At 37.7% G+C, this 20,583-nt stretch overlaps 1 non-coding gene across 1 annotated transcript; it reads left to right on the top strand.

Annotated features, from left to right (window-relative positions):
* The first annotated feature begins 1,601 nt into the window (after positions 1-1,601).
* On the top strand, positions 1,602-1,709 carry LOC148544868 (small nucleolar RNA R71). The gene has a single exon (XR_015902009.1). It is a non-coding gene; the product is annotated as a small nucleolar RNA R71 (small nucleolar RNA).
* The last annotated feature ends 18,874 nt before the right edge of the window (positions 1,710-20,583 follow it).

Below are 20,583 nucleotides of genomic sequence, written 5' to 3'. Positions count from 1 at the left end.
GGAAATATGTGAGCCCCTTAATGCTCACTAATATATCTTCAGCAATTCCAATTACTATAATAATGCTTTTATCTGCTAACACAAAACGAGCTGCCGACCTTTTTAAGGGAGGGAGCCTCAAAGTATCATATATAGACAATGGCATTATACTAACACACACTCCTAAATCACACATATAGTCAGAAAATATCATACCTCCAATGGTACAATTAACCATACATGGACCTGGATCACTACATTTTTCAGGTATAACTCCCATTAAAGCAGATATAGAACTACCTAAAGGAATAGTTTCTAATTCATTAATTTTATCTTTATGTATGCACAAATCCTTTAGAAACTTTGCATATTTAGGTACCTGCTGAATAACATCAAAAAGGAGAATAGTTACCTCAACCTTTTGGAATATTTCTACCATTTTGGGATCAAGTTCCATCTGCTTTCTGGGCTTCGTTGCAAGTTGTGGGAATGGGATAGGAAGGGCGTTACTTGCAGCTTCTGCATCCTTTGGTGTTTCATTCTGTGGTTGAGCTGCTTCTTCTTCAACTATATTTTGTACGTCCTCTTCCTCTTCAGCATCTTCCACTTCCACCACATCCTCAGTTGGGACGTGTTCTGGGGAGCTTGGCTCCTCCTGGTTCCTCTTCTGCAGTGTGGTTCCGGACCTTAAAGTGATGGCATTGATGCCACCCGTGGGATTAGGTAGGGGTTGAGAAGGAATTCCACCGGAGCTTGAAGGTTGATTGGTGGAATTAGGTGATGAATCTAACCGGGAGACGAGAGCTTGTAAAGTGGCAGTCAGACCATTTAAAGTAGAGTTCAGCTGCGTCTGCATGTCTTGCTGTCCTTGTGCAAGAGAACGGAGCATCTCGTCATTTGATGAGGAATTCAAATAAGTGATCCGAGGAACCTATTGTTGGTTGTGCTGTAATCCTTGAGATTGTCTTAGGTGAGGTGCTCTGTAAGGCTGGTTCTAATTCTGATGTCTGTTGTTGTTATTCTACCTCTGGTTTCCATTGTTATCTCTGCCTCCTCTGTTATAGTTGTCCCTTCAATTATGGTTAGAATTATCTCTCCAACTTTGATTGGAGTTATCCTGCTATCCTTGGTTATGGTTTCCACCTTGGTTGTAATTGCCGCCTTGTTGATTGTATCCTTGATTCAGGCAGTCATAGAAGTTATGAGTAGCTGCCACAGTGTTGTCTTCCTGTTGGAGCTGCAGACATTCATCAATATAATGACTATAATCAGTACAGATTCTGCATACTCTTTGGGGAAATAACTGTTGGCTCTGTTGTGGTGGGTGAGGCTGAGCTTGTTGTTGTTAGTTCAACTGCATTTGCTTCAGTAGGTTGGTCATTTCACATATGCTCTGTGTAAGAGCAGTAGTCTCAATGCTAGAGGAAACCTCTGCAACAGCTTTTGAGTGGTTGCACCTCTGCCTTTGATTCCTAGTGGATTCAGCTAAGTCGCTGATCAGTTGCCATACATCATCTGCGGTCTTGTACTTTTTCATAGACCCATTACTAGCACCATCCAGTGTAGTCTTATCTTGGGGGGTTCATGCCTTGAGTGAAGTAGCTGATCAACACTAGTCTGTCAATCATGTGATGGGGGCATGCGTCTAGAAGGTTCTTAAAACGCTCCCAGTATTCATAGGGAGTCTCTGAGTCACCTTGAACAATGCAGGAGATCTCTTTTCTCAGTCTATCTGTGACTTCAGCTGGAAAGTACTTTTCCAAAAATTCTCTCCTGAGTGTATCCCAGTTGGTAACGGTCGCTTCAGGTTGGGAATAGTACCACTCCCTTGCTTTTCCCTCAAGAGAAAACGGGAAGGCAGTTAACAGAATAGAAGTTTCATCTGCACCATTATGCCTGACAGTAGAACAGGCTGTCTGGAAATTCCTAAGGTACTTAATAGGCTCTTGAGCAGGTAAGCCATGAAACTTGGGCATCAAGTTGATTAGTGCAGTCTTCAATTCAAAATCTACAGCCAGATTTGGATGATGCACTTGATAAGGTTGCAGTGTAAAATCTGGGGCTCCAGCTTCTTGGAGAGTAATTCTCCTAGGTTCAGCCATGTTACCTGCACGTGAATCAACAGGATCAGTAGTAAAGGATCTTGTCTCGCTCTCAGAGGGCGGTTCAGATTCGCCCTCAGATGAGACTGGTGAATCGATAACAATCACTTCACAACCCTCAGAGGCTAACCGACGTCGAGCTCGCCTAATACGTGAAAGAGTTCTTTCAATTTCAGGATCAAAAGTGGCTAAGCTCGGATCAGGCAATGAATGCGTCATTCAATGAGAAAGACATATAGCTCATGGTAACAAAATAATAATAAAATGTGCAAATAAAAATAAAATATGTACATTAATTAATAATCTAGCACACTATTACAACTCTCCGGCAACGGCGCCAAAAATTGGTGCGTGGCAGAAGTTAGACCAATTAAGAGAATCTTAATAAGAGAAATGCGTTGCAAGTATAGCCCTTAACCAGCTAAAGTCTGCCTCACCAATGTAAAAAGGGTTGTCACAAATTTTAGAAATAAAAATACTGGGAGTATGAGTCCCAGGTCGTCTCCCAACGAGTTGTAGGAAAGCGTGCTATTTTATTAACTAGAAGTTTTCCAGAAAAGTTGAGTTTTGATAATGAGTAAAATTAATTATAAATTAAAACAATAAAAATAAACTAAGAATAATTATTGATATCCTAAATAAAAAGCGTTGACTGGGGGAATGATTAATTGGAAGTTCTATCCTTGTTGGAATCTTCTCAAGTGTAGTGTAAAGAGGTTGTTGTTTTCACTTAGTTAACCCTTACTAAATAAAGGAAAGTCAAGTGATTGAGCTAACTCTTACCCGCAAATCCTAGTCCTCTCCCTTGGGAAGGTCTAGTGTTAGTAGGTATAGAATTAGCCAACAACATCCAATTTAACTAAGCACTTGAGCATTCCAACTCAAGTGTCCCCTCTTAATCAACCCCATGTCAAGTGGAAAATCTACTCCATTGACATTGAATTAATACTCATAAAAATATAAGAAGACATAATTAGATGAAATAAAATAGAGATTTAAAAATAATTAAAAATAAAAGTAACTCTATATATTAATAAATCCAAAATGCAACATACTTAATTGAATAGGGTCAATGATCAACATGAAAAGAGTAAAGGAATAAGGAAACAAGCTAAAGTAGTGTCTTCAACGGAGGTAATAACTCGTCAGCATCTAAAATCCAAAGCAAAAGCATAAACTATCAATGTAAAGCTAATCTAGATTCAGATCTAAAACTAAAAGTAATCCTAATATCGATGTATCTGAATGTGTGTGGATGCGTATTGAGTCTCTGTATGTTTCCTAGCTTTAGTCTGTGTTTTTGGGCCGAAAACTGGGTCAAAACGCGGCCCGAAATTGCCCCCAGCGTATTCTATTATTTCTGCAGATCGCACAGGTCACGCGTACGCGTCGTCAACGCGTTTGCGTCTTTCAGCAATTTTCCTTGTCACACGTTCGCGTCGTCTACGCGTTCGCGTCATTCGTGCAGACTCCAATCCATGAGTTTGCGTCAGGCACGCGTTCGCGTCGCTGTGATTTCTTCATTTCGCGCACTCGCGTGAGCCATGCGATCGCATCAGTATTTGCTGGTCATCTCCTTGGTTTCTTGTGTTTCTTCCAATTTTGCAAGCTTCCTCTCTATTCTCTGAGCCATTCCTGCCCTATGAAGCCTGAAACACTTAACACACGGATCACGACATCGAATGGTATAAAGGAGAATTAAAATATTCTAATTAAAGTTTTCTAGGAAGCAAGTTTTCAACCATAAACAATACTAGGAAGGAATTATAAAATCATTCAATCTATATGAATAAGTAGGTAAAGACTTGATAAAACCACTCAATTAAACACAATATAAATCATAAAATAATGGTTTATCAGGAAGCAATTGTGCAAGAGCTTAATAGGGTAACTCCACCCCAAGGACAAATTGAGTGGGTACCAATATCCTCAATGAACTTCATAGGTCCGGATCAATTTGCTCTCTTGGAAACGGATTATCAACTAAAGGTACTTCTTGGAATGTTAAATGGTGAAGGAAAGGATGTTGGTTGCCATGTGAATTCAAAGCATAAATGGTGCAAGGTCCACTTTGGAGGAATCCAACGCTTGAGTGGGTGCTTCAAAGGTGCTTCAAGAGGTTGTTCACCTAAGGGTACAAGTGAAAGTCAACAAGAGGGTGATAGAGAAACCAAAGTGTGGGATTCGAGCATACTACTCCGCAACTAACAATTGTAGATCCCAAATTCATGCTTGAGGTTGTTTGAGAGTTTAAGGTACTTCATTTGGGATCTCAGAGGATTCTTGAAGAACAAACATGGGTGGCGACTCAAGGATGAGTGGAAGCATTGATGAGATATTTTGATGAGAAACGAATCCTCACAAAACATCACAAAACTAACCGGCAAGTGCACCGGGTCGTATCAAGTAATAAAAACTCACGGGAGTGAGGTCGATCCCACAGGGATTGAAGGATTGAGCAATTTTAGCTTAGTGGTTGATTTAGTCAAGCGAATCAAGTGTTGGTTGGGTGATTTGTGAATTGCAGAATGTAAATTGCATGAAATTAAAGAGAGCGGGAAAGTAAATTGCTGAAACTTAAAGAACAAGAAATTAAATGACAGAAACTTAAAGTGCAAGAAATGTAAATTGCGGAATCTTAAAGTGCAAGAAATGTAAATTGCTTGAAATGTAAAGGGGATTGGGATGTGGATTTGCAGAATTTAAACAAGGAAAAATTGAATTGCATTAAACAGAAGAGGTAAAGGGAATTGGATTTGAACCGGATATGAAACAGGAAAGTAAATGAACATAAGAAAGCAGTAAATAGAGGATTGAAATGGAAAGTTAAGATCTCAGGACCCAGAGACTAGAAAACTAAGTCTAGATCTCAATGCCTTCCTAGATCCAACAAGAACAATAGCAAGGGAATTGTAAATTGCAAAGAAAAGAGATGAAGAGCAATGAACCGGAAATGAAATTCAATTAACAGTAAAATAAAGAAACAGAGAGATCCAAGATTGAGATTGAAACAGAAATTCTTCAATTCTCCAATCCAAGATCCAAGACCAATGTAAAATGAAATTGAAAGCAAAAACAAGAAATTAAAGTTCACTCAAGTTCAAAAGCTCTCCGAAAACTATATTGAAAATTCTAAAAGGAAAGCTCTAAAGGAAAACTCTCCAGGAAAGCTCTAAAGGAAAACTCTCCAGGAAAGCTCTAAAGGAAAACTCTCCAGGAAAGCTCTAAAGGAAAACTCTCCAGGAAAGCTCCCCAAACAAATTGAATTCTATCCTATTTATACACTTTCCAAAATGATCTTCAAGCCTTGAGTTGGGCCTTTGTTCTTGGTGGAATTGGGTTGAAAGAGGCCTTGGTTGATTGCTCTTGAAGATTGAAGAAGAACCGAAGTGAACCAATTGAACCGGTTTTTGAAGTTGGCCAAAGATGATCTCAACGTTAGGGTCAAAGTTAGGGGTCTAACTTTGACCCTAACTTTTCATGGCAGCAAGCATGGTTTCCTGGTTTGAACGTTGGTGCCAACGTTAGGGGTCTAACTTTGACCCTAACGTTGGCAATGCTTGATGTTAGTGGTGCCAACGTTAGCCTCCAAGTTAGGGGGCTAACGTTGGCGCAAACGTTGGCCTTCCCCCTTTGTGATTTAAATGCCAACGTTAGCCTCCAAGTTAGGGGGCTAACGTTGGCGCAAACGTTGGCCTTCAGGGGAGAAATTCTCAAGTTCCAACGTTAGCCTCCAAGTTAGGGGGCTAACGTTGGAGCTAACGTTGGCTACTTCCAGGGAGTGATTCACATGCCCAACGTTAGCCTCCAAGTTAGGGGGCTAACGTTGGGGCTAACTTCATGCAACCCGGTTCAATTTTCATTTATTCCATTGTCCTCTCTTCACTCCTAGCCATTCCTCTTTGCTTCAACCTTTCTCCAAGCCTTCTTCACCTATCATTGATCAACCAAACTAATCAAAGCTTTGCTCAAAATCATGAGGTATTCAATCTTCCACAATATGCAACAATTATAGCTCAAAACCTCATGAAATGGCATGAATTCACATATGGTTGGTTCAATCAAGGGAATCATGAAAATCTACTCAATTAGCTTGCTTGTAGCTCAAGAAAGTGCATAATTCTAATGAAAACTAAAGAAAAAGACTAGCTAAAATGGGCTAAGATGACTTGTCATCACAACACCAAACTTAAAGCTTGCTTGTCCCCAAGCAAGAAACAGATTTATGCTCCAAGGTTCTTTTAATTAAGATGGGTTGAGGAATACTTGTAACGTGCAGTGAGTGAAGTGATCAAGTATCAGTGGGGTGAACTCTAAATCATATGCTCATGCAAGGGCTTCAGTGCTCACTAGTCCTTACATATTGGGAGTCGTAGGTCTTTAGGATTTTCATCCAAATGGTACCATGGAGATCTCTTTATATGTAATCACCTTGAAGCAGCTTATAGTTTCTGTGCTTTGGCCTTGACTCTAAGTATCATGTCTCAAAGCGGCTCTTTAGATAAGCTTTCAATCAATACTCCTAAACCAGTTGGTTTTAAGGTATTAGGTGTTAAAGCACCCCTAAGGATTTACTTGCTCAAGCCTCTTTCTTTGACACACTTCAACCACAAGCATTTTACTAGGCTAACAACTCTTTGAGTCATTGTTTCTTTCTTTCTTTTTCTGCCTAGTAATTGATGCTCAGAGCCTTGGGCCATATTCCTTTTGTTTTTGTATTTTCTTTTCTTTCTTTTGTTTTGTTTGCTGCTTCTTGGATCAATAAATTTTTGAGAATCTCCACAATACTTCTTTGAACTTCATGTCCCGCCTATGAGCTCCCATGCAAGTTTTCACAAGCATGCAACCTCAGTACAAAATCATATAACCAGAACCACCACTTCTCCTAATCTTTTGCTTGCCTCAAAATTGTTTAATTCCTCAATCCTTCTTTTCAAAGAACTTTCATGTGATGCATTTCTTGGAAATTGAGTGCAAACAAGTTTTGAAGATAAGAATGTTGTGAATGATCAAACATCTTGCTTATTGAATTATAAAGAAAGACTATGCTATGCAGGCAGGGGTATATAGGAATAAAATTATACTATGCAGACAGGGAGGGCAATTAAGGATACAATCCAACTTTCAATTACAGCAATATTTGATGCAAAACAATGACTTAACAATACAACCTGTTGAAGTTTACTTGCTTTCCTTCTTCTCATCATCATCATTGCTGTCCTCTAGATTCATCTTTTGTTTCTTTGGTTGATGATGCTTTAATCCTTCCAACAGCTTGTATGGATCTCTGTAATGATATTGAAAGTTGCTTGTTCCCCAAGCACTTGGAAACAATGGTTAATTTTCATGATTTATTTGCGGGCTTTTTGAACTTACTTTGGTGTGGGAACACCAAACTTAGTACCTTGCCAACGGTTCTTGTGCATCAGATTAACCATGTGTAAAACCCTTTTTCTTTTTCAAAAGTAATAAAACTGAAAACTAAAGAATAGCAAAATAGTTGACTAGTTTATCTAACTGCTTGAAGCTAGCATTATGCAGAAGGTGAGAATATGTTTTATGATGAAATTTTGGTGGAACACCAAACTTAGAATCCTTCATTCTCCCTTAGATTGTTTTGGTGTGCAACACCAAACTTAGCTTCTTGCAATATAGATAAAACTAAGTAACCTTTTTATTGAAATAGCTATGAAAAGAAAGTTACCTCAGGTTGGGTTGCCTCCCAACAAAGCGCTTCTTTATTGTCACTAGCTTGACATCCTTCATTCTTTGATCATGGAGGCTGAAAATCATAGTGCCTCAGCTTTTCTCCTCTCACTATGGACTTCCTTCCGGTCTCCTCCATTTCTTGGTGCCCTTCTTCAGAAATTCCAGAGGTGGAGAACTCTCTCCTGGTTCATGTCATACAACCAAAACAGCAAAGATGCACAGAGCATTCTGTAGCTTGAGTGCAGTGGGGGTTAGTAGAGACAAAGTCTCAAACAGTTAGTGTGCAAGTCAAAGATTAAAGAAACAGAAAAAAAAAATGCTTGATCTAGATCACCACCTCACTTAATCATTGTCAATCTAGTCAATCCCCGGCAACGGCGCCAAAAACTTGATGAGATATTTTGATGAGAAACGAATCCTCACAAAACATCACAAAACTAACCGGCAAGTGCACCGGGTCGTATCAAGTAATAAAAACTCACGGGAGTGAGGTCGATCCCACAGGGATTGAAGGATTGAGCAATTTTAGCTTAGTGGTTGATTTAGTCAAGCGAATCAAGTGTTGGTTGGGTGATTTGTGAATTGCAGAATGTAAATTGCATGAAATTAAAGAGAGCGGGAAAGTAAATTGCTGAAACTTAAAGAACAAGAAATTAAATGACAGAAACTTAAAGTGCAAGAAATGTAAATTGCGGAATCTTAAAGTGCAAGAAATGTAAATTGCTTGAAATGTAAAGGGGATTGGGATGTGGATTTGCAGAATTTAAACAAGGAAAAATTGAATTGCATTAAACAGAAGAGGTAAAGGGAATTGGATTTGAACCGGATATGAAACAGGAAAGTAAATGAACATAAGAAAGCAGTAAATAGAGGATTGAAATGGAAAGTTAAGATCTCAGGACCCAGAGACTAGAAAACTAAGTCTAGATCTCAATGCCTTCCTAGATCCAACAAGAACAATAGCAAGGGAATTGTAAATTGCAAAGAAAAGAGATGAAGAGCAATGAACCGGAAATGAAATTCAATTAACAGTAAAATAAAGAAACAGAGAGATCCAAGATTGAGATTGAAACAGAAATTCTTCAATTCTCCAATCCAAGATCCAAGACCAATGTAAAATGAAATTGAAAGCAAAAACAAGAAATTAAAGTTCACTCAAGTTCAAAAGCTCTCCGAAAACTATATTGAAAATTCTAAAAGGAAAGCTCTAAAGGAAAACTCTCCAGGAAAGCTCTAAAGGAAAACTCTCCAGGAAAGCTCTAAAGGAAAACTCTCCAGGAAAGCTCTAAAGGAAAACTCTCCAGGAAAGCTCCCCAAACAAATTGAATTCTATCCTATTTATACACTTTCCAAAATGATCTTCAAGCCTTGAGTTGGGCCTTTGTTCTTGGTGGAATTGGGTTGAAAGAGGCCTTGGTTGATTGCTCTTGAAGATTGAAGAAGAACCGAAGTGAACCAATTGAACCGGTTTTTGAAGTTGGCCAAAGATGATCTCAACGTTAGGGTCAAAGTTAGGGGTCTAACTTTGACCCTAACTTTTCATGGCAGCAAGCATGGTTTCCTGGTTTGAACGTTGGTGCCAACGTTAGGGGTCTAACTTTGACCCTAACGTTGGCAATGCTTGATGTTAGTGGTGCCAACGTTAGCCTCCAAGTTAGGGGGCTAACGTTGGCGCAAACGTTGGCCTTCCCCCTTTGTGATTTAAATGCCAACGTTAGCCTCCAAGTTAGGGGGCTAACGTTGGCGCAAACGTTGGCCTTCAGGGGAGAAATTCTCAAGTTCCAACGTTAGCCTCCAAGTTAGGGGGCTAACGTTGGAGCTAACGTTGGCTACTTCCAGGGAGTGATTCACATGCCCAACGTTAGCCTCCAAGTTAGGGGGCTAACGTTGGGGCTAACTTCATGCAACCCGGTTCAATTTTCATTTATTCCATTGTCCTCTCTTCACTCCTAGCCATTCCTCTTTGCTTCAACCTTTCTCCAAGCCTTCTTCACCTATCATTGATCAACCAAACTAATCAAAGCTTTGCTCAAAATCATGAGGTATTCAATCTTCCACAATATGCAACAATTATAGCTCAAAACCTCATGAAATGGCATGAATTCACATATGGTTGGTTCAATCAAGGGAATCATGAAAATCTACTCAATTAGCTTGCTTGTAGCTCAAGAAAGTGCATAATTCTAATGAAAACTAAAGAAAAAGACTAGCTAAAATGGGCTAAGATGACTTGTCATCAAGCATAAGCCACCATGACACAAGCTTCACTCAAAAGTCCAACTTAGGACTATAAACCAAAGTGCTAGGTGGGAGACACCCCACCATGGTAATATCCTTCTAACTTTTTCTCTTTTAGCTTTTATTTCATGAATAAATTGGTTATGTTTCTTGGTTGGTTAGTTTTATTTTGATGGTTGTTAGTTAATTCTGGTGAAATAATGTGTTTATGGAGTTTTATGATGTTTTGGGACTTCAAAACCTGTTTTGGATGTCAAGTTTGGTACCTTGGAGCCAAAATTTTTGTTGCAGAAACAGAGACCTGTGCGTCCGCACAGCATCGTGCGTGCACACCGCTCCCCTATTTTCTCGTGTCTGTGCGTCTGCACAGAAACGTGCGTCCGCACGTACCCAAAACTCCCTCTGTTCGCAGCACACGCACGGCGTGTGCGTGTGTACACCACCCACTTTTTCATATTGTGTGACCGCACACCATGCGTGCGGCCGCACACGTCCCGTTCCTCTAAAAAAAAAACCAACCCTGAGCGCCCGCACTGCCGTGAGCGCACGCACAACCTGAAACAACCCTTCTGGTTGCAGCGCGTGCACAGACTGTGCATGTGAACCCACCCCCTTCTCCTATTGTGCGACCGCAGGCGACCCCGTGCGTCTGCACGGGCTGTGATACATCTTCTGCTCGCAACGCCCGCATGTTAATGTGTGCGCACATACCCCTCATCTTCCCTTCCGTGCGTCCGCACCTAACCTTGTGCGTCCGCACAGGTCTTCTCTCTCTTTCTTTTCTTCTTCTCTCTTCTTTTTCTTCTTTCTTTCTTCTCTTCTCCGGCGAAGTTCAATCACCGTGAGCCTCGAAGCGGCTATCACAAGTGCCACTGTTACCTATCCCTTTCTTTTATACTCCTCGTCTTTTCACTTTACTTGTTTTACTCTTCTTTGTTATGTTTATTTACTTGCTTAATTCTCATCTTCTTTATTTAGTTTTGGTAATTTAGCTTAAATTTTTCTTAATCCTTTGTCTGTTTGTTGCTTTGCAAGTGTTCAACTTTTAACTTATGGGTTGTTCATGCTTGAATTTTTGCTTGGATTTGATGAACATGTGCACTGTACTCCATGTGTTTGACATAATGCCTGAATGAACTTTCTGTTTAGTGCATGTGTTGTAGCTACCATATGTGTTAGACTATATCTGTATTTGGCATTCTAATTAAGAATTGTGCACCGTTGAATGGTTATATTTTTAATAATATACTTGTTGTTTAATGCTTTGATTTGCTAAGCACCAAATTGACCTAGAAATTGACTTTTTGCCCCTTATTTGGTGTAATTTTTTAACAAATACATATTGAATTTAGTGAATTGAATGGAATTGCTTGTTCATCATGGTCTTTAAGTCAATATAATCACATCACAAGGTTTTTGCTCCTTGTTAATGCTTTGCATTTGTTTGATTGACTTGACTCAATTCTTATCAAGACTTGTCACTTTTTGTAGCAAGCACCTTCCCATGTGATTATTTGATTATTCTTAAGGATGAATAGGTAGTTCTCTTCATCATTGCATTGGTTATTGTTTGTTGTGCTATCTTATATCAATTTTGCCCTTTCACTTGCACACCTTCAATATCCAATATTTCCTAAATTTAATTTACTCTTATTGTAATTGCCTAAGTTGCTTCTGTTTATTTGATGCTCATTCATTGCTTGCATCTTAGGCCATTTAATTGAGGAACTCATTCTTACCTTTTGATTGGGTGGATGTCACTTTTACCAGCCGTTGTATGTATTCCACACCACTATGCAAAATTCCTCAATTAGGTGCTTATTTACTCTCTCCTTTACCTTTTTGTGCTACTTGCCTATGAGTTTTAATTATACTTTATATATACTTTTCGAGGATGAGACATAAAGGCAAAGAACCTGGGGAGGAGGAGGACACTGAGGATGGAGACACCAAGAATGCGTTGGACATTGGCGATTTTCACACAACCCGAGCCCCCGCATCCGCCACCTGAAGGTGGAGCACTTCAAATCCATTCCCCCCCGGATCATGTTCATGCACGGAGGACCGTGAAATGCTTAAGTGTGGGGGAGGATTCATCATTTTGGGGTGAAAACTTTCTTTTCCGAACAGTTTGCACTTTATTTTTTGTTTTCTTTTTATTATGTTCTTGTAGATATTGAGATTTTTTTTACTGTTGCATTGCATTTTATTTTAGTATATATATATATATATATACATCTTAGTTTATCCATAGCTATTGCATTATGCATTTTTGCATGGTATATAGTTTATAGATAGAAGTTGTGATTGGATGATGTGAATAGCATATACCTAGTTCACTTTGATCCTAATTGTTCATGTTAGTTTTTGTTTGTTGAAAATTAGGAAAGAACTAGGAAATTTTGAAAAATTTGCATCCATCACAATATACATACATACATATAGGAATAATTTTGGTGAAAAATAATAAAGATTTCCAATAATTTTGTTCAAGGGTATTCTATTGAATTGATTTGGAAAAGTATTTTTAAACTTGCTTGAATGATTTTTGTGGAACATAGAAGAGAGATAGAATAAATACCTTGTGAGTGTTTGAGCTTTAATGAGTGGTTACACATTATAACCACAATTTTGTTCATTGAGTGCTATATCTCTTCTATGATTGTAATCTTAGTTTTACTTGATTCTTTATTTCCAATATTTGATGTTTTAATGCATTTAGCATGATTGAGGCCTTCTTTGAATTAAACTCACTCATCCATATGGACCTACCCTTACATCTACCTTTGTTAACCCCTTTGAGCTTTATTTGACCCCATTGTTTGTAATATCACCACATTACAACCTTAAGCGGAAAACCATGAATTTATCTTGGATTGTATCCTTGATTGGCTTAGGTTGAGGAGTGTGTGTCATTTAAGTGTGGGGCAAATTTTAGGAAGCATTGGTAGAGAAAAAAATTGTGTTTTGGGTACTTATTGAAAAATTTGGAAAATGGGTGCACATTCATGTATCAATTTGTTTTAACCGTATGCATTTGTCAAAGAAAAAAATGAAAGAAAAAGGAAATATAGTAATAATATGGGACAAAAGTTATCCCAAAGAAAAAAAATGAATAAGAAATGCCTATGTGTTTTGAATAGAAACTAAGGCATGAATGTGTGTGAAATGAAGTAATGGGTGACTGGAATGAATTTTTGTGGGTTGATTGATATAGTTTGAGTTGGATACTTGAGCTAATCAAAGATTCAATCCTTTAGTCCACTTAGCCATATACTCATCCTACCTTTCTCTCAACCCCATTACAACCTTCTAAAAAACCTCATGATACTTGCATTCATGCATCATATATATTTGTTGATTGTTAGATGAAAAGCAATTCCTTAAAAGCATGATTAGAAGAGACTTGAGTGATTGAAACCCTAAACACCGAGTGATCAGAGTGTATACACACCTAGTGAGGGTTCAATTACTCAACTCTATGTTTCCATACCTCTTATCATGTATTCTTGCAAGCTGCTTCACTTTTTGATGAGTTGAGTCAATTCTTTAGATTTTGGTTGCAATGGATTATTCCCTTGCTTTGCCCTAATTGTCTATACTTGCCTTGGGAATTTGATTGTTTGTTTTCACCAATTTCGTATAGATACTATAGATAGATATATAGGTATAAATAGTATATACATACTCGCATGCATATAGGTAGTTGTATTTAATAAGTCGATTACCCCTTTTTGATCATTCTCTTTGTTGGTTTAGCATGAGGACATGCTATTGTTTAAGTGTGGGGGAATTGATGAGTACATATTTTCCGATGTATTTTGGCTTGATTTGATTGGATTCTAGCATATGAAATCACACTTAAGCACCAAAATAGCATACTTTTGCGTTTTATCCCTAATTTGATTTTAAATGTGAAAACATACAATTTTGTGCTTGAAATGAGCAATTTAATTCCACTCTTATTCCATGTGATGCCATGACATGTTCGTTGAGTGATTTCAGGCCTTAGAGGCAAGAATGGATAGCCAAAAGTGGAAGAAAGCATGTACAAGGGAGAAAACATGAAGAAAACAAGGAAAAGCACACACAGCAAGGTGTGCGTGCGCACAAGTACCTGTGCATACGCACAGGAGCCAAAACAGGCAAGTGTGCGGACGCACACATCTGTGCATCCGCACAGGTCCCTGTACGTGATTTTGTTAATAAAACACGTGCTGTGCATTTTCTGAGGGCTTTTGGCCCAAATTTTGGAGGCTTGAGGTTGAATTTAGAGTGCTATATAAGGGGGATTCAATACATATTAACACACAAGCTTTCATTAGGTTTAGATTAGGTAGAAAATGCATTAGGAGTAGGAGTAGGAGTAGTGTAGCTTTGCTCTCTTAGGGTTTAATTTCCATCTCCATTGTAGCATTTTATAGAAGCTTTGATCTTTGATTTTGCTCATCTTTATTGTAAGTACTCTCAATTTCCTCTCTAATTATAGCACATTTACTTTCATTTGCCTTGGTTTAAGTTACTTGTTCTTATTGAAATTTTGTGTTCTTGAAGTTTTGATCAATGAATTTTATGTTTCATGCCTTATTTATGCTTAATTACTTGTTTATATTTGGTTTTGTTGATAGTTGGTTATAGTTTTCTATTTTACTTTGCAATTTTCCATGTTTTACTTTTATGCATACAAGGTGTTTGTGAAAATGCCAACCTTAGTGGCTTGTGGTTTGAGTTGCTAGGATACTAGAGTCATAATGTCCGACATTTAGTGGTAATTCTTGGGTAGTTAGTGATGACATGTCACCATGTAATGTTTTTCTATGCTTTTTCATACAAGAAATTGATAATTAGTGCTTAAATATTGCATTCTTTTGTGCTTAAGTGGTATATTTCCTTGATCTTTTGATTCTATAAATTTTATAGGAAATAAGAAGAAAAAGAAGCAAAAGAGCACAAAATAAGCTAAAAAGAAGAAAAGAAGAATTTTGGGCACACTTTAAAGATTGAGCACACTTTGGAGGCTTAGGCCACGCTTTTAAAAGCGTGGCCTATGACCAAGAATACCACGACCAATTAAAGCATGCATGCATGCCATCATGAACCATGAATTATTTAATTGGCATTATTAATTAGCTTTACGGTATTACTAATCAATCATGCATGTAATACATTATTAATATCAAAGAATTAATGCTTCGGTGAATTAATTTAAAGAATGCATGCAAGTGATATTATTTTAATACTTTGCCAAGGCATTAAATGAAAACATGCATACATTATTAAAGCCAATTGGCTAATGCATTAGCATTAATCATGAACCAAGCATGCATGAAGTATTAGTAATGCCAACAAAGCTAGTGTTCATTAAAGCTAAGCTAATGAAAGCGAAGGCAGCAAGCATTCAAGTAAGGTGACCAAAAGGGCTTGGAGGAGCTCAAAGTTTGCGCCAACGTTTGCCTCAAACGTGGGGTCAAACATTGGCTTAAGAAGTACCCTGGGAGGAGCTAACATTTGCACCAATGTTTGCCTCAAACGTGAGGTCAAACGTTGGCTTAAGAAGTACCCTGGGAGGAGCTTACGTTTGTGCCAACGTTTGCCTCAAACGTGGGGTCAAACGTTGCCTTAAGAATACCCTGGAAGAGGAGCCACGTTTGCGCTAACGTTTTCCTCAAACGTGAGGTCAAACGTTGGTTGAAGATTGCCTTGGGGAGGATCACGTTTGACCTCAAACGTGAATGACAGCAACCACCCGTTCTGCATAACGCCATCACACGAAGACGTTTGAGTCAACGTTTGCCTCAAACGTTAACTCAAACGTGAATGATTCCAAAGTCCATAGTGTAAACGGATTTCTTCTCAACACCAAGAGCAATCAACAGAGGCTATCTTCAACCCAATTCCATCAAGGCCATCCGGATCCATTCTTCCTCAAATCCAAAGCAAGCTAAGCCCATTATCATCACTCAAAGGCACAAGAGATAGTTAGAATAGGAATTTCATTTAATTATAATTTGTTTTTAATTTCACTTTCATTTTCATTTTCACTTTGTAAAGCCTATATAAAGGCATCAATTCCATTTCATTAAGAGGCTGGCCCCAATAGGGAGTATTAGGACTAGAGAGCTCTCTCTTTTAATTTTTCCTTTTTGAAATTGAGTTTTGGATTGGGATTGAAGGAATTCTGTTTCATTCTTGATCTGAAACTTCTCTTTGTTCTTCTTCTGCATAATCTTAGTGAATTGAGAATTAAATCTGAGTTTCATTTACTGCTTCCATCTCTCTTTCTTCTGCAAATTGTTTTCTGCTGAATCAAGGAAGGGGTTGAGATCTAGACTTGTTTTCTAGTCTCTTTGATCCCCTGAGATCTTCAACTTCATTTTACAATTGAGTTGAGTTTTCTTGCTGTTTTGGATTTTTCAAGCAATTTCCCTTTTCTGTTTAGATCTATTGCAAGTTATTGCATCTTTTACTTCTCTATTTGATTGCTATTTACACTTTCTTGTTGAAGTTTTAATTTCCAACACCCAATTCCTTTTACTTTTCCTAGATTCCTCCGCATTTTACATTTGATGTTGACTGTGAGCTTGATTTACATTTTCTGCACTTGCTCTAAGTTACTGGTTTAGTGCTTCTCTTTAATTTCCAGCACCCCATCCCATTTACTTTTCATGCAATTCACCTTTCTTGTCATTTAAGTTTCTGCAATTTACATTTCTTGCTCTTTAAGATTTTGCTCATTTACTTTCTGCAACTTTTAATTCACTGCCATTTACTTTCTGTTGGCTACATTCCATCAAATTTCACTTCAATGTTAGCTTGACTAAACTAATCACCCACTAAAGTTGCTTGATCCATCAATCCTCATGCGATCGACCTCACTCTAAGTGAGTTTTACTACTTGATGCGATCCGGTACACTTGCCGGTGAGTCTTTGGTGTTGGAATTTTGGTTCCAACCCATCAAGTTTTTGGCGCCGTTGCTGGGTATTGATTTAGATCAACAATGATTAAGTGGGTGAGAAGTCTAGATTAAGCATTTTCTTTATTTTTGTTTTCTGTTTTAGATTGAAACCAAGGTGTTTGAGTTTTTGCCTCACTAAGAAATTCTCATATCTGATATGAGTAATTTCAATTTTCAATGGTGTTATGCTTTCCAAAATTCAAATGAAGTTCAACTTATCTTATGATCAAACAAATTTTATGGGATACTACCCACCATCACCAATCTCTAATGGTGGCTGGGAATATCACCAAGAAAATACAAATTCTAAGCACTCCAATCCATGGAGATTTGCTTCAGAGATACAAGATGAGCAGGAGAATCATATGGGATACCAACCACCACCACAAAATGATTCATATTATTATCCTCATGGTGGATGGGAGTATCACCAAAGAATGAAAGAGCATCCACCCTCAATTCCCAGTTGATCATTTGAAAGTTCTTCATCACTTGATTATGCCTCAACACAAATTTTCCTCCAAAATCCATACAAGTCATCCCACCAATCACAACTCATTCCACACCCCTCAACACAACTTCACCACAACAAGCCAATGCCAAGCCATTGAATACACAGATAACTCGTGAAAAGACACACACAACCCCAATCCTGGAAAGAAATCCTCTTCAAGAAGATGAATAGGCCCTTAGAGCAAACAAGGAGGACCTAAGAACCATTAAACAGAGAGGATGAAGACCAATTTGTGGGTGAGGAAGTGAAAAAGCAAGATGAGGAAGCCTCTGTGTCAAGTGAAATTTCAATGAAAAAGGAGGTTGTGGAGATGTGTAAACCTGTGGCTTCATATTCACAGAAGCTAATTGAGGTGATAGAGGAACATGAAACTTCATTCCCAAAAGACTTAATGGAAGATCATGTAAAAGAAGAGGAGGAAGCCAATCAAGAGAAGTCACACTCAACTGAAGCAAAGAAGTGCAAAGAGGAAAAGCTCATGGAACCACCAATTCAAAAAGCTCTTGATGAAGAAATCACTCCAACAATCACACAACCACCAAGACTTGGACTCAAGGAAGTGAAGGCAATTAACAAAATCACCGAGAAGAGGATTGTGACCAAGCTACAAAGGACAATATTCATGAAGAAGAGAAGGTCAACTACAAGCAATCCTCCCCCTGATCCAGCAAGCAAGCTCAATCAAGTCATTAACAAAAGAAAGCTTGCTGAGGAGAGGCCAAGACAGGGGACACTAGCTGAATCTTCACCCCTCTTGAGGTCATTCCTCTTAACAAACTGGAAGAAGAGGAAGAAAGTGAACAGCATGTCAACCGTAGGTATAATTTCTCTTCTCTGCTTTGTTTTCTTTTCTTGCTTTGTCTAAATTCAATAAATTGGCATATGATTACATTCCAAGTTTGGTGTTGCCATGCAACACTTTGTTTTCAATCTTTTTGGATGATTGCATCAAATCAAAAATGAAAGTGTCACACTAAGATTCTAAGTTTGGTGTGCCACTTATTTTCTATGCAATTTATTCAAGCAACACCACTTGTTTGTATAATCATAATGCCTCTGCAGTTTTATTTTTCTCTTTTGATTTGACACTTTTTCATTCCACTTGCTTTAGTTATTTTTCTGTTTTTTAAATGTTTTCCTCTAGTTTGCTTATTAACTGTCTTTGTTAGTACATCACCAAGAGATCCTTATTCATGACAGATTCTTGGCTTGATGATTATACTTAACAAATAACAGTTTCATTTGCTTAGTTTTAATTTAAATAAATTGACATATGATTGCATTCTAAGTTTGGTGTTGCTATGCAACAAAATTTGGTTCCAATTCTTAAAAGATACTTGCATTAATTCCAAGTGAAAGTGTCACACTAAGTTTGGTGTGCCACTTATCTTTTATGCAATGTATTGCGCACACCTTCTTATCTATGCAATCAAAATGTCTCTGTCTCTTGTGCCTTGATTGTTATCTTTAATTTTGCTTGCTTAAAACACATGTGCTACTAACATTTCATTGTATAAGATATTCATGATCCATCTTAGTCTCATAGCCATTGTTCTAATTGTTGCTTGAGGATGAACAAGCATTCTGAGTTTGGCAAGGGAAAGGGAAGAATGGGAGGAAAATAACAACAATAGAGAAGATGAATTATAAGGTTGTAAAGTTCCTTTTCCTCTCCTTTGTTTCCAGCACTTTAAATTGCATAATTGTCTTTATATTCTCTGTATGCATGTGTGGTATGAATGAGCATAGCCTGAATTATGATCTGTAACCTGTTGCCATGCCATTATGACTACCAACTTGAGTTTTGTAAAGTTCAAAGCAGTAAAGTATCATGATCATAAACAAACAAGGCATTAAAGAAGAACTTAGCATGTGCATACAAATTTTGGAAAGCTAGTATGATTAATTATTGCTCAATTGCATTGGATTTTATTTAATTGAAGTTTTCATCTAGGACATTTTGTGAAATCTTTTGAAATCATGAAAACCTTGATGAAGCAAATACAATTAAAGGCAAGAAAAGAAAAAAGGAAAGAATGAGAAAGCTGAAGGCTCTGAGTACCGATGACAATATGTTAAGTACTTGTGGTGTTTATGTATCAAGCAAAAAGCTTGAAAACAAAACACTTAGAGTCAAGGTTAGGCTCAAAGTGTAAATGCACTCCCTCAAAGCTCAAGGCTCTGAGTATCAATGATTAGAGAGTCAAGAAAAGAAACAAATGAGCTTAATGAAGTCCTCTAATTAAATGCTTGTGGTGCTTATGTATCAAGTGGTAATACTTGAAAACAAAGCATTTAGAGTCATAGTTTTGTTATCAACTCATGGGGCAAAGCACCCAAAAGGAGAAGCTAAAAAATCAAAAGCTTGTTTCAAGAAAAAAATTATACGGAAAAGATTTCATAAAATGAGCTAGATAGAAGCATCAATCATTTACATTTCTTTTGTGATTGTAGCATGCATAGAAAACTAGCTAACCATGAACATTGAGTTGCTATTCTTTTTACCTTGGATTGTCAATCTTTATTGCATGATTCTTTTCTTGCTTGGGGACAAACAAGGTTTAAGTTTGGTGTTATGATGACATGTCACCATGTCATATTTTTCTATGCTTTTTCATACAAGAAATTGATAATTAGTGCTTAAATATTGCATTCTTTTATGCTTAAGTGGTATATTTCCTTGATCTTTTGATTTTATAAATTTTGTAGGAAATAAGAAGAAAAAGAAGCAAAAGAGCACAAAATAAGCTAAAAAGAAGAAAAGAAGAATTTTGGGCACACTTTAAAGATTGAGAACACTTTGGAGGCTTAGGCCATGCTTTTAAAAGTGTGGTCTATGACCAAGAATACCACGGCCAATTAAAGCATGCATGCATGCCATCATTAACCACGAATTATTTAATTGGCATTATTAATTATCTTTACGGTATTACTAATCAATCATGCATGTAATACATTATTAAGATCAAAGAATTAATGCTTCGGTGAATTAATGAAAGAATGCATGCAAGTGATATTATTTTAATACTTTGCCAAGGCATTAAATGAAAGCATGCATACATTATTAAAGCCAATTGGCTAATG

This window comes from Arachis ipaensis, chromosome B9 (genome assembly GCF_059453495.1).
Source record: "Arachis ipaensis isolate K30076 ecotype BB chromosome B9, ASM5945349v1, whole genome shotgun sequence".
NCBI lineage: Eukaryota > Viridiplantae > Streptophyta > Magnoliopsida > Fabales > Fabaceae > Arachis > Arachis ipaensis.
This window is presented reverse-complemented; position numbering and strand designations above follow the sequence as displayed.